Source organism: Eptatretus burgeri, chromosome 3 (genome assembly GCF_056783735.1).
Source record: "Eptatretus burgeri isolate ZD-2024b chromosome 3, Ebu_testis_v1, whole genome shotgun sequence".
NCBI classification, from domain to species: Eukaryota; Metazoa; Chordata; class Myxini; order Myxiniformes; family Myxinidae; genus Eptatretus; species Eptatretus burgeri.
In genome coordinates, this window is record NC_140963.1 from 36,198,065 (window position 1) to 36,213,064 (window position 15,000).

Genomic DNA, 15,000 nt, shown 5'->3' on the forward strand with positions numbered 1-15,000 from the left:
ATATATATATATATATATATATATATATATATATATATATATATATATATATATATATATATATATATATATATATATATATATATATATATATATATATATATATATATATATATATATATATATATATATATATATATATATATATATATATATATATATATATATATATATATATATATATATATATATATATATATAGATATATAGGTATACATATATATATATATATAGATATATAGGTATACATATATATATATATAGATATATAGGTATACATATATATATATATAGATATATAGGTATACATATATATATATATAGATATATAGGTATACATATATATATATATATATATATATATATATATATATATATATATATATATATATATATATATATATATATATATATATATATATATATATATATATATATATATATATATATATATATATATATATATATATATATATATATATATATATATATATATATATATATATATATATATATATATATATAGATATATAGGTATATATATATATATATAGATATATAGGTATACATATATATATATATATATATATATATATATATATATATATATATATATATATATATATAGATATATAGGTATACATATATATATATATAGATATATAGGTATACATATATATATATATATATATATATATATATATATATATATATATATATATATATAGATATCTAGGTATATATATAGATATCTAGGTATATATATAGGTATACATATATATATATATGTATATATATATATATAAATATAGAAATATATATGTATGTATATATATATATATATATATAAATATATATATATGTATATATATATATATATATATATATATATATATATATATATATATATATATATATATATATATATATATATATATATATATATATATATATATATATGTGTGTAGGGTGAATATACTAGTTCTGGCTCACTTTTCCCCATGTAAATGAATGGGGGATTTTCAGCGATTCATATTTTTTTTTTCCCTAAAAATAAACCCCCTTTTTATCCCAAGGTATATTTATTTGTCTCCCCTTTTAACCTGGGGACACTTTTTTTCAAATAATCCATGCAATAAGATAAAGATTTGTTCAAGTATTAAAGTGGTCATGTGATTTGTTAAAGGTGATTCGAAAGAAATATCTGAAACGTCTAAGACTCGGGACACTCTTTATCAAATAACCGATGCATATTGTTTAGCTCACTCATTGAACCTATAAAGATTTGTTCATTCTCAAATTCCTTCAATAGTTTAATTTTCTTTGCACAATAATCCCCATCTAAAATATTGAAAAACAAAACATTTGAATCTTTAGATTTTTTAAGATACCCCTTTTGTGCCATTACGAAATGAGAAACTTCTCTTAATGCTCTTGTTTGACCACCTCCTGAGCCACATATCATTTTGAGATTATAGTAAATTGTTTTTTCATTGTTCAATTGATAACCATCAAAGTTTTCAGTCCATTCAAGGATATTCATTTTTTTCTTTACATCCTCTAACTTACTACTTTTTAAATTGATTCGCTTATTTGTTTTATTTACCTTTGTTTTGGTTATTTTTTCAATAAGACTTATTTGATATTTTTCACATTCATTATGTTTTCCATTTATATACCAAGACTGAGATTTTCTCCACTCTTTAGTTTGATTAATACTTGGTTTGACCATTTATATATTGCGAAAAAATGCGGCGGTAGCCTTTAAAAAACCCTAACCCATCTTACCATCGTTAAAACACAATCTATTTTATACATTCTATCATACAATATCCATATGGAACACAATCTATTGCATTATCTAAAATAAATCTCTTATCATCAAAGGCTCCTAATGCCTTTTTATTTACTTCTTCACTATATATGTTATGTTTATAACTTCTTATTGTATTCATTTTCCTATTTTTTCCTCCAATATTTTTCTTCATATCTTTATAAACATCATCAGTTTTTATATCTAGGATAAAACTATCAGTGTCCATATACAACAATGAAACATTTTCACCATACTCTTTCTTTAAGTCATTATACAAATAATCATACATCAATATCTTTGATAAATCAAGAACTGCTGTTCCAATATAAATTGGTTTATCCATTACAATACTTTCCTTTTTCATATGAATTGCAGAAAAGTTCTCTGAAAAAAACCTCTTCTCTCTCAAAACTTGGTTTATTTATCAATCTCGAAGCTTCTTTCCAAGATGTTGCGAATCTAATGTTTTGCCTGTTTCTAACATTTTCCATAGTCTTTCCAAATACAGCATTATTCATTAATTTATAAAAGTCCCCTTCAAATTTTACTTTTGTATTTGCTCTCATATCTGTATTGAATTGAATATACTTTTTCACCCAAGGACTTTGTTTAAATTTTAAAACTCTATGAATTTTAGCTACTCTCAATCCTTCTCTCAAAAACTGTTTTAAGCTTCTCTGATGCAAAACATATCCCTCTTTATCATAGAATGTTGTTAATAACTTTTCTGTTGATTTGCCTTTAATATTAAAACTTTTATGATAATCACTGAACCATTGTTTCTTTGGGGTTTCTTTCTCACATGCAAAAGGAAGGTCTTTATGCTTATTATGAAGATCACTCGGGTACCTCAAATCAACTTCAAAATAATAACCTTCTTCTTCGTCATTCAATTCCTCTTGAGAAGAAATAACAATATTCATCAAAGCCTTTTCATAATCCTTTTCTTCCACCCACTCTAATTTACCATAAGGCAGAGATTGAGACATTGCCCATCCATACAAATTATTAGCATCAAAATACATCAAATAATTACTATCTTTTTCACTATCATAATTTGGAAGATATTTATTATTTGCTTTAGCATATCTTTTTGAACATACTTGTGATATTCCATCTCTCTTGGACTTCTCAATCATCAAAAGCATATCAACATCACTGATTAAATCTATATCTTGTTTTGTCATTTTCAACATTGCACTCCAAGCTAAACCAGGAGCTGTGAAATAGTGGGCAGGATCTAATCCATAACAATTTTTATTATGACAGAGTGATCTAAAAGCTTCAAACACATCAGCTAACAATAAAACATCTGTTTTTAGATATAAATCATGATATTCTCCAAGGTTCTTTATCTTAAATATTTTCCATATTTCTTGTGCGTGTTTATATTCCTTATCACTTATCTCTTCTTCATAAAGGTTATTATAGAAACTTTCTTTTGAAGGAAGTTGTGTTTCTTTAAATCTCATAAATGAATCCATATAATCATAAGGATAAATTCCCTTACTTGTAAGAATTTTCTCTTGACTTTGAATTTCATTCCTTGTTTGAATTTCCTCTCTCGTGAGAATTCCTTCTTTAATCAGAATTTCATCTTTAATCAGAATTTCCTCTTTAGTTAGAATTTCATTCATTGTTCGAATTTTCTTTATAATTAGAATTTCATCTTCAGTTAGAATTTCTTCATTAATTTCCTCATTAATTAGAGTTTCCTCTTTACTTTGAATTCTCTCTTTAATCTGAATTTCCTCTTTAGTGAGAATTTCCTCTTTTGGAAAGAATGAATTAAGATTTGGAAAAGAGTCCGTGGAGCTTAGATTTGATGCGAGGTAGGCTAGTGGTGTTCCCATAAACTTGTAAGAATCGAGAAACCTAATACGAGTTAAAGGTTTTGTGAATATCATTTTTGTAAATGAAATATACTGTTGACTTGTGTTTGTTATGGCAGAAATATTCCCTGGTGTTTTTGAAAGTTCATTTATAAATAGATGTGTATCATAGTTGGCGCTGTTGTGAAGAAAGACTGGAATAAAAGAAGGTAATTTATAATTAAGATTACAACAGGAATGAGCGGGACCTCTATATTTACCAGTAAGATGACAATGATCCCTAACTTTAGACTCCTTAATTTCCCCCTCACAAATATGACAGATATTGTTCTTTCTCAATTCTAATTTTTCTTCTTTAGTTAATTTCATCGGTTCATTTGTTTCTTTCATTAATTTAGTGAGTCTTATACAATCCTTTTCTAATCGTTTTACAAACTCTTGTGAAGCTTTTTTTCCACTATAATGTTCAAGTTTGTTATACTTTTCTCCAACAGATGATTTGATATAATAACAGAAACCACAAGGAATATGTTTTTGATATTTATTTGTATATGATTCTTTTGGATTAGGAGAAGCAGTATTTATCTTTTTAAGGATACATTCAAAATCAGCGTATATCACAAATGGGTGCATGATAGATTTATTATAATCTTCAAAAGAAATCTTTTCACCTGGTTTAGGCATTGTAATTACAGCTGATTTATGATTACTACAATATTTTGAATGTTGTTCTAATCGTTCTTTTGTATGAAATGAATTACGACATCGCTTAGAAGGATATATTTTGTTTGCTGTTCTGAATACCTGAGAAGAGATTAATCTTGATAAATTATTGTTGTATGTGTAATGTGAATTATTTCCACACTAAAATATAAAAGATCAATGTGTGTTTCTTCATTTTTATAGTTGTTTGAAATTTTTAATATTTGAACTTTGTTTGTATCCGTTAATCCATATATATTAATAGAAAGATTATTCTTTTTCTCAAATTTAGGAATATCTGTTAGTGGCATTGGGAATTTAAAATCTTTAATGTCCAAGGTATTCTCATATTTAATATATTGTTTTACTCTTTCTGAATTACATTTTGGTGGATGAAAGTGAGCAAGAACAGACCAGAGAAAACATTTATTATCATTGTTCTTAATATTAACAACTGCCTTCTTTAGTTTTATTTCTTTTGGTAATTCAATATAAGAAGAAGCTTTAAGAGGGTTTGATTTTAGAATGTGTATATCTAAAAAGATGATTTTTAAAATATTGAATCCACTTCCTACCACTGTATTATCAACATCCTCCTCTTGTTTTGATAGTTCTTCATAAACCCCACTATTCAAAAAATCTTGAAATTATGTTATAAAATGAAGATCTTTTCTCATATAAGGAGTTTGTTCTTCATCTTGTCTTTTCATATTCATTTTCACTCCCATATAAAACTTTAAAGTTTTCATTTCTTTTAATGTCTTTTTAATAACTTTTTCAACATCAGGTTTCACTATTTCAATTGATTCAGCTATTGATGATGGACCGGGTTGTCCAAATTGAAAAATCCTTATTTTTATATGCCCTTTAAATGCCCCATCAGTGTTTTCAATATAATAGTCTCCCTTTACTTTAAACTCATTTTTCTTGTGTTTTTGTGATTGAAGATGTCTATTATAACTACTCTTCAAAACATCCTTTGAGCAGATATCACAATGTTTTCTTTCCAACTCAAGAGGAGATATTTTATGAAATAGATTAAATGTGTGTTTGTTGGTTCGGAGGTGTTTTCTATAATGTTTATATTTGTGATTACAAACATCGCAGTATGTTGTATTCACCATATTTATATAATAAATCTTTGCTTAAACTAAAATTTTCTTGATGAAAATTTCGTTTATTTTACAGGTGAATCTGTGCTTAAAACCATTTTATCCTCCAACTTTTTCACTTAATAAATACAATGTTTCAAGACACAAAAGACAAGTTTCAATCAATCTCTTCATTTGTTAAAGATACTGAGAAATATGTCAAGGATGTAAAATTGAACAAAGATAAATATAACAACTATTGGATAAAAACAATTATGGTAAATAATATGAGTTCTTCAATTTCCTTCAGTGGAAGGGCTTTTAGTATACCTGGTAGAACATCAATTAAAGTATCTCTAACAAAAGTTTCTCCTCTCCTTCTGGTAATATATTCAAAACTAGAAAAAGCAATGAAACAAGAAAAAGTATCAAAAAACAAAAACCTTATGGATGAAGCTTTAGAAAGAAAAGATAAGACCATCTGTAATATGCAAGGAGAAATTTGTATTTTTTTCAACAACCCTAAAGATGTAAATCCTGATGAAATAAAGGATGTTAATATATCAGGTGAAATGACATTTCGTTCAATAGTAGTTAACGATCATTTTAAAATTACCTTTAATATAAAAAATGTTGTCGTTGAATCTGGTAATGAAAAAAAGTATATTGATATCGATGGTAATATTATTAAATATGAGTCAATATACAACTGAAAGTATAGATGAATTTCAGTTTTAGTAAAGTTTTACTTTATAAATATGCTAGACTTTCCTGATTCTCCATATGACAAATTTGAGAATTGTCCTGCGTGTGAAAGACGGGGATTAAACACAGAATCAAAAGCCTATAAACAATGTATATTCTGTGATTATCTTCTAATTAATGATAATAAAAAATATAAAAAGGAAAATAATTCTTTTAGATTTACACCAAAAATGAATTACTTTACAAGATTGATTAGAGAAATGAATGTAAAGTATGAGGGTGATAACACACCTTTCCTTACAAGGGAAGAAACTAAATGTATAAGAGAAATGTTCAAAGGATTGTTGTTATATATTATTCATGGATGTAATTTTCAGGGAAATATCAACACAAGATATTGTATAAATAAAATAATGGATTATCTTGAAATTAAACCTGAACTTAGGATAAAATATAGAGTTTCTAAAAAAGCCAATAATAAATTAAATAACCTGTTTTCCAAATATATAAATGAATGATTTTTTACCCATTTGGGAAAATAAGATAAAATTTAACAACCATAAAAAGCTCCCAAATTCATTAAGATGTCTCATCGTTGGTTCAAGTGGATGTGGAAAAACCTGCTTACTTTTAAAGATGCTCCTCACTCCCAACTTTTTAGAGTATGATAATTTAATAATTTTCACAAAGTCGAGTTTTCAACCAGAGTATCAACTACTCTCACAAGGTTTTAATGCTGGTCTTCAAAAAGAAGATATAATCGGTTTATTTAAACGTCAAAAAACCTAAATGATTATAACATTGAAGATATAATTCAACTATTTTGTGATACATAGAGATGTAAAAAGAAATCAAATCCGATAACTTGTATTCTTAGTGATAATACGGATGATATACCGTCTCCCCAAGATTTGGATAAATCAAAAAAGAACCTCGTTATCTTTGATGATTGTGTTAATTAGAGAAACCAAACGGTAATGGACAGCTACTACACAAGAGGGAGACATTCTTCTTGTAATTGTATTTATCTTAGTCAATCGTACTTTCAACTTCCTCGTCGTTCCATCAGAAACAATGCCAATACTTTTATTTTATTGAAGTTAAATTCAATAGATATCAATAATTTTTGGAGAGATAATTGTTCTACATTATGTAGTAAAAAGAAATTTGAGGATTACATGAAGCACACGACTAAAAAATATAAATATATTGTTGTGAAACAAGATGAGATATTAAGGGATATATTTTTTGTTTTATAAACAATTACATATATAAATGACAACTATTATTGTAAATCTTGTGGGTAAATCTGCTTCTGGAAAAAACTTTCATAAATCAAGGTTCTTGTGTCGTACAAATGAGAATATTGTAAATTTACTTGAAAAACACCCCGTGATACACATTGTATCAACAACAACTAGAGCAATAAGACCTGGAGAAGTAAAAGGTGAAGATTATCACTATATTTCAGTGGAGGAACATATGTGATTGAGGAATGAAGGTCAAATATTTGAGGAGGTTTCTCTTGGTACAACAAAATATTCACTTGTAAGAGTGAGTTAAGGAAACTAAAATCTGGTGGTCTTGGGATATTCGAAACTAATCCAGAAGGAACGAGACAAATTATAATTTAATAATTATTAAACATCTGAGCGGAGTGAAGATTTTATCATTCAGTTTTGATGTTGATGAAGAAACTCAACGCAAACGTATGAAAAGCAGAGATGCAAGTATTAGTGAAGAAGAAATGACAACTCGCATTAATGTTAATAAAGAATTTGATGAAATATTTAAAGAAAAGGATTTATTTGAACACATCTACTTGAATGATGAAGAAAAGGAAAATTTCCCTGTTGATCTTTACAATTCATTAAATGATATTTTACAATAAATAAATGGATGCAAAAGAAAGAGCAAGAAGATTTAAGGAACATCAAGAGTTGGTTTCAAAAGTTGTAAAACAGCAGGAAGACATAAAGAAGAAACGCAGACAGAAACTAACGGGCGAAGAAGCATTTGAAAGAAAACAAGAGAAATTTTTTAAACCACTTTTAAAAACTTCCTAAGAAAAAATGAAAGATGTTTCCACAGTTCCCACAGTAGAATATACTCCTAAAAAACTTCAAATGTTAAAAGATTTTGATAAAATGACGGAGGAAGAATTAGAGCATTTAGGAGAATTAAAGGTATATGATGATGAAGGTTTATTTCAACAACTGGAAGAGATTAATCGACCCCCTGATTATATTGTGAATGCTCTTCAAAACAATGAATATTCAGCGGATTCAAAAACCAAAGCAGGACTCATTCCAACAGAACAACCAGCAATATTTCATCTTGTTCAAGAAAAGGTATTGATATTTAATGATGAATTAAGGTTCTTAGGTTCTGCTCAACCCCCTGTTAAACTAACTCTGAGATTAATGTTTCTTCTCACAAAAGATGGAAGACAAGGTTCAACTGTGAGGGATGAATCAAAGTACATTGATAAACCATTGGATATGGAAAATAATGATGATAGAGTATATATTGATCTGCTGAACACTCTAAATTATAGGGTTAGTATTTCTAGTAAAAGTAGGAAAAATGAGAAGGAGAAACACATTATTCGAGCTTTAAGTATCCTTGGTTCAGGTATTAGTTTTCTTCCAAATGACCCATCGCAATTAGTTAATAGACTGGTATTGTTGTTAGGTAGTAAGAAGGCTGGAAATAACAATTGTTTTAATGAAGCATCAGCCATTTTAGACCAGTTGATGAACATGAAAATAATTAATAAATCTCAATATAAAGACATTTTATCTCATATTAAATAAGATGAGAAGCACAATCCTGAGTTTTAATTTCACAACAAGCGACCACACTTCTTCATTCCCATACCCACTACAACTTGACCCAACAAAAGAATATAAGGCATCTTTATTGTCCATGGAAACTTATAATACCTTATTTAATATAACTGATAAAAATGACAAGTTTAGTTATAATCCCGGAAGTGGATACAAAACGATAACAGTCTCACCCGGAGCATATGAGATTTCTCAAATATCTTCCGAAATTGCTCGTCTTATGAAAGAACAGGGTGATGAACCAAAAAATATTGTTATAGACATTCAAAAACATACTTCAAAATCAACGATTAAAGTTAAAAATAATTACAAGGTTGATTTCACAATTGATAATTCATTTAGAGAGTTATTGGGTTTCTCCTCAAAAAAGATTGAAACGAATGGGACGTTTTACAGTGATAATGTCATTCAAATATCCTCAGGAATAAATTCGGTGTTAATTCACTGTGATTTGATTGATGGTGCTTATAATGATGGGAAAAAAACAAATGCAATATTTTCATTCAGCGCATACTCAACCCCAATTGGTTATAAATTCAATATGGAACCCAAAAATTTGGTTTATCTCCCTGTGTCAGGAAAAACCATACACAGAGTAAATTTTAGGATAACCGACCAAGATAATCGTATGATTTCTTTTAATGGAGAAGTTATATCCATCAGAATTCACCTACGTGAAGTTTTCCAATAAATAAATACGATGGTTATTGTGAGGAAACACGAGTTGGGAAAATATAAAATAATTACAGGGGATGGGATGTTCCTTTCCCCATACTACAAGGGTGAAGGTATGTATCTTGGTAGAGGATACTATAAACCTAGGAGACAAAGGGGTGTTGGACATCAATTTAGAGGAGATGGGATAATTGATACTCTCATGGGTATTGGTTCAACTATTCTAAAACATAAAGATCAAATTGGTTCAACTGCTTCTGCTGTGGGAAATGTAGCAGGTGCTGTAAAGAGCATAAAAGATGCCCAGAAGGAATCTCATAAATTACAAGCAATAAAAGAAATTAAGAAAGGCAAAACTCAGTTGTCCCCCCAAGAACAACAGAAAATAATGCAAATACTTGGATCAGGGTTTCAAAAGTTTTAACATCTTTTTTTCCTAAATAAATACAAGTATGGAAGCAATTGATAGTATCTATGATTTGGATGATACTATTATTATCTCAAACTCCACTAAAAAAGAAGATTACTTCAAGGTAAATGCAATAACTGGAATAGACTGGAATACGAATGGTACAAAAAGTTTTGAAATAAATAATCAACAAACCTATTTGAATCTCTCCGAAAGTTTCTTGTTGTGTAAATTTAAATTCACGAAGGCTGCGACTAACACAAATGCTACACTTGCAAATGATTTCTTCTGGAAAATGTTTGATAGTGTGCGTTTGTATATTGGAACACAAGAAGTTGAAGCGGTTGATTATGTCTCTGCTGTATCTGAAATGATGAAATTTACACTCTATACATTCAGTGATAGAATGGGAAAGGGGTCTGTCGAAGGTTTTATTCCTGATATGTCAACGGGAACAAACACAGACCCTGGATATACTCAAAGGAAAGGAGCGTATAATGATGATACAAAAGCAGAAAATAGTTTTACTGTGGCAGTTCCTCTAAAAGGTGTATTTGGATTTTGTGATCATGACAAAGTTCTGTATGGTCTTAAAATTAGATTTCAACTACAAAGGAATGATAATGAAAATAGATTGCTTTTTGGTGTTGGTAGTGCTTTTGGTGAACAGAATAAATTTGTAATTGAGGAAATGAGTTGGTATATCAGTGAATATACTCCTAATCTTAAAACAGAAGAGATGTTGAATCGAAGACTTAACTCAAAGAAACCACTCAGTGTATCATACCTCAAAAGAAGATGTCAACACGTTAAACTCAACCAAACTACTTACACGTGGAATTTGGGTGTTCTGGAAGGAAAGCCACGATATCTGTGGATCCTTTTTAAAAAGCCAGATGGTGATACTGCGACTGATAAGAATAATGCATTGAGTGATAATGCTAAGGTGAAACAACTTCGCGTTTCTCTAGATGGAACATTTTATCCACGAGATAGATTGGAAATTAATTGGGAAAAAAATGATTTTGCTGAAGCATACAAGTCTTACCAAAAGGTGTGTGAAAGTAATGGAAATAAAGAACCTATTTTGGATATGACAGCATTTAAAAGCTTGTATACAATATATGCGTTTGACCTGAGCGCTCAAAAGGAAACTATAAAGTCTAATCGAGTGGATACTTCCCTATACATTGAAAGAGGAGAGAGTGAAGAAGTTGATACATATTGTTTGCTTTTGGAAGAAACAGAATTACAGATTAATACAGATAATGGTGTGATGATTAGTCTCACATAATTTTTTTGTTAAATAAATGAGTGGCAAAGTACCAACTGGGGTATATGTTAATCAAATCAATCTTCATAAACTATCATCTTGTGTTCAAAATCAAAAGCCTTGTACTATTAACGTTAATACAATTCAGAGAAAAGGAGCAGTAAGAATTGATGTTTTGCTCACAAGAGAACAGGTTAAAATCTTGAATGACACTGGCTCACTTAAAATTAAAATGACAAAACCAATGTTGAAAAAATATTCAATAAGAGAGACGAGTGGAGGATTTCTCCCATTTCTAATTCCTTTATTTGCTGGTTTAAGTGCGGTTGGAGCATTGACGGGTGGTATTTCAACAGCGGTGGAAACTGCCAACGAAAGGAAGGCTCAACTCCAGGCTCAAAAATAATTGGAAAGACATAACAAAGAGTTGGAGAAACAAATTAGTGGAAGTGGTGTAATTGTAGATTTTGCTGAAAAACTTGAAGGTCTGCCTGATAAAGCGAGATTGTTAGTTGGAGATATGCTTTCTTCTATAGCACAAGCAGGTGTAAAATTAACGAAAAGAGGTAATGGATTATATCTTTCTAATAAATAAATGAGCATTGATGAGTGGTTTAAAGAATTTGGAAAGAATACAACATCAAATTTACAACTTGTCAAATATTGTAAGAAATTAAAAATTCATAATGTGGTTATTTGTCTGAGAGATGAATTAACAAATGTGCCGAAACATACAAAGAATATTATTATGAACTTAGAAGATAATAATGGGAATGGTTCTCATTGGGTTTGTATTTTTAATAGTCAAGACAAATATTATTTTGATAGTTTTGGTCTTCCACCACCTGTTGAAGTCATAAAATTCTTACAGAATGGTGTTTATCAAACATTTCAAGTCCAAGAATTAAATTCTAAGTGTTGTGGTCAATTATGTCTGTATGTGTTATTTCAACTCAACAAAAATAAAAAAAATTTATGATATTATTTTTGATCTAATATAAATGACTTATGTTGGTAAAGATGGTTCTATCTTTGGTGTATCTCAAGAACTGGATATTGATTTATCAAATTATTACACAAAGGCACAGGCCGAACGACATAAATATAATATAACCAAAAATATTAACATGAAAAATGCTTATAAATTAAAAAATTATCCAAGCCCGACTGACGCGAATGACTTGGTGAGATTAAGCGATTTATCACCATATATATCCTTAAATAAAACGGCCGTGTATTCCAAAGATACAGAAGTGTTGATATTATCTCCAGGTCATACAGAATTCACAGTTCGAATTAAAATAAATTTTTATAAAGAAGGGCCTATCGTTTGTATGAGAATAGAACAATGGGGGTATGATGTGAATGATTTAGGGTATAATTGGTGATTTAAAATTAACCTCAAAGACCTGGAACAATTAAATCAGTCTCGTAAGGAAGAATATTATCCACTCGGTATCGAGAATGAGTTTTGTGGGGCCACGATTAGTAAACAACAAATAAAATAATTTAATAAGGGTAAATATAATAATGGTTTTGCCCTTGTTTATCTCATGAAAACAGAAAAAACAGGATTATATATAATAAGTAAGGAAATACAAAATGATTTAACTATGGGAAGATGGGGAGGTGTTTCGTGCCATAATATTATTCTAACATATATTTCTAATACATAAATGCTAGAAAGAATGCTTCAAGAAAATTATCATTTCTGTGTCCAAGCATACCTTCAAGAAAAGGGAATTCGGTATTTTAATAAATATGTTCTACAACATAAGAATGAGGTGTTTTCAATAAAAGATTTGCATTATGCTGATGTTGATAAACCGACAACTTTAGATTTAATGAGAATGTTAAATAATGAAAAAATTATAAAGTTAAGAAAAGGTAAGGCTCTTTTAGAAATTCAAAAGAAATTTTATTGGTTTCCTATTGTAAAAAAAATATTTTGGATACAGGAATAACAAGAAATCTTGATGAATATATGTATGATATTCTATGGGGTGTAACGATTCAAGGATAATAAGGGATGAGGAAGGAGTTGAAGAAGAGAGGGAAGAGGAGGAAAAGGAGAAGAGAGAGAAGGAGGAGAGGGAGAAGAAAGAGAAGGAGGAAAAGGAGAAGAGAGAGAAGGAGGAGAGGGAGAAGAAAGAGAAGGAGGAGAGAGAGAAGGAGAGGGAGAAGGAGAGGGAGGAGAGAGAGAGAAGGAGAGGGAGGAAAGAGCGAGACAAAATAAACATCAAAAATTGGAAACCAGTGAGATTAAAAAAAGATTGGTGGTATTACAGAAAATAACTCAACCCACCAAGGAGGAAAACAAAGAATCGACAAGTCTATTTGCAATACTTTCGGCAAGAATATTGACATCGACAAGCTATTCATTTTAATTCAAGTTTTTCATTTTTATTTTTTTTTCTTAAATAAATGGAGGAGAGAGTGAAGGCATTTCTAAGGATTCTTTATGTTTTAAAAATTAAGATTCAAATGTGCATGTTGGAAACTAAAAAGGTTTTTGCACTCTGCAGGAATTTTTCACATAAATAAATGAGTTATTGTCTCAAATGTAAAAAGAAAACTAATACTAAAAATATTTCATATATTAAAAGTAAAAATAACAGGGTTATACAAAAAGGTATATGTTCGGTGTGTGGTTCAAAAAAAAATCAATTTATCTCCAAACACAAACGAGGAGGAGATATACAAAAGTTTTTATCAGGAAGTAAATTTACAACTACTGGAATACCAGGGGAATTACATCTTCCAGGGTATTCTTTCTGTGGTCCAGGCACAAACTTGGATAAAAGATTAGATGAGGCAGACAATCCTAAATCCTGGAGTTAACCCATCAATAGAGTTGATGAAGTGTGCATGAGACACGATATTGATTATGGGAATACCACAACGTTGGAAGAAAAGCATGAAGCCGATAGAGAAATGTTGTATAATTTGTCTCTGATACAAAATCCAACCTTGAGAGAAAAAGTTGATAGGTTCATCGTGAAGAAGATGATTAGTGCTAAATTGAAACTTGGACTTGGCAATTCAAAAAAATTATAGGCTCTAATGATGTCATTAAGACTGAAGAGCAATTAGCTGATGAATTACATAAACCAATATTCACAAAGTTTCAGAGAAGGAAAGTTTATTCCAAGGAAGTTGATTATATCTGGTCTGCTGATTTGATTGAACTCAATAATGATAAGGGGTACAAGTATGCTTTAACCGTTATTGATTTGAGGAGTAGATACGCATGGGTTGTACCATTAAAAAACAAAACAGGTAATACTCTTATGTTAGCCTTTCAACAGATATTTAATAAAAGTAAGAGAAAACCTAAAAATTGTGGACTGATGAGGGTAGAGAGTTTTATAACAAGACATTTATGAATTTTCTAAAAAATAACAGTATTACATTATACAGTACCTTTAATGAAGGGAAGGCAGTTGTTGTTGAACGTTTTAATCGTACCTTAAAAGAGAGACTATATAAAAAATTCACACAACTCGGTTCACAACAATGGTCATCTTTTATTCAGGATATTGTGGATAAGTATAATGACACGATTCACACGTCAACAAATATGAAACCATCAGAAACATTTACAAAATTAAAATATGAAAAAGAGATTAATGTCAGAAAACCTAAGTT

General features: G+C 29.0%; 1 protein-coding gene across 1 annotated transcript in view; it reads left to right on the forward strand.

Annotated features, from left to right (window-relative positions):
* Window positions 1–15,000, forward strand: part of DNAH7 (dynein axonemal heavy chain 7) — a 134,050-nt gene that overhangs the window by 42,672 nt on the left and 76,378 nt on the right. The gene's annotated exons all lie outside the window — the stretch shown is intronic.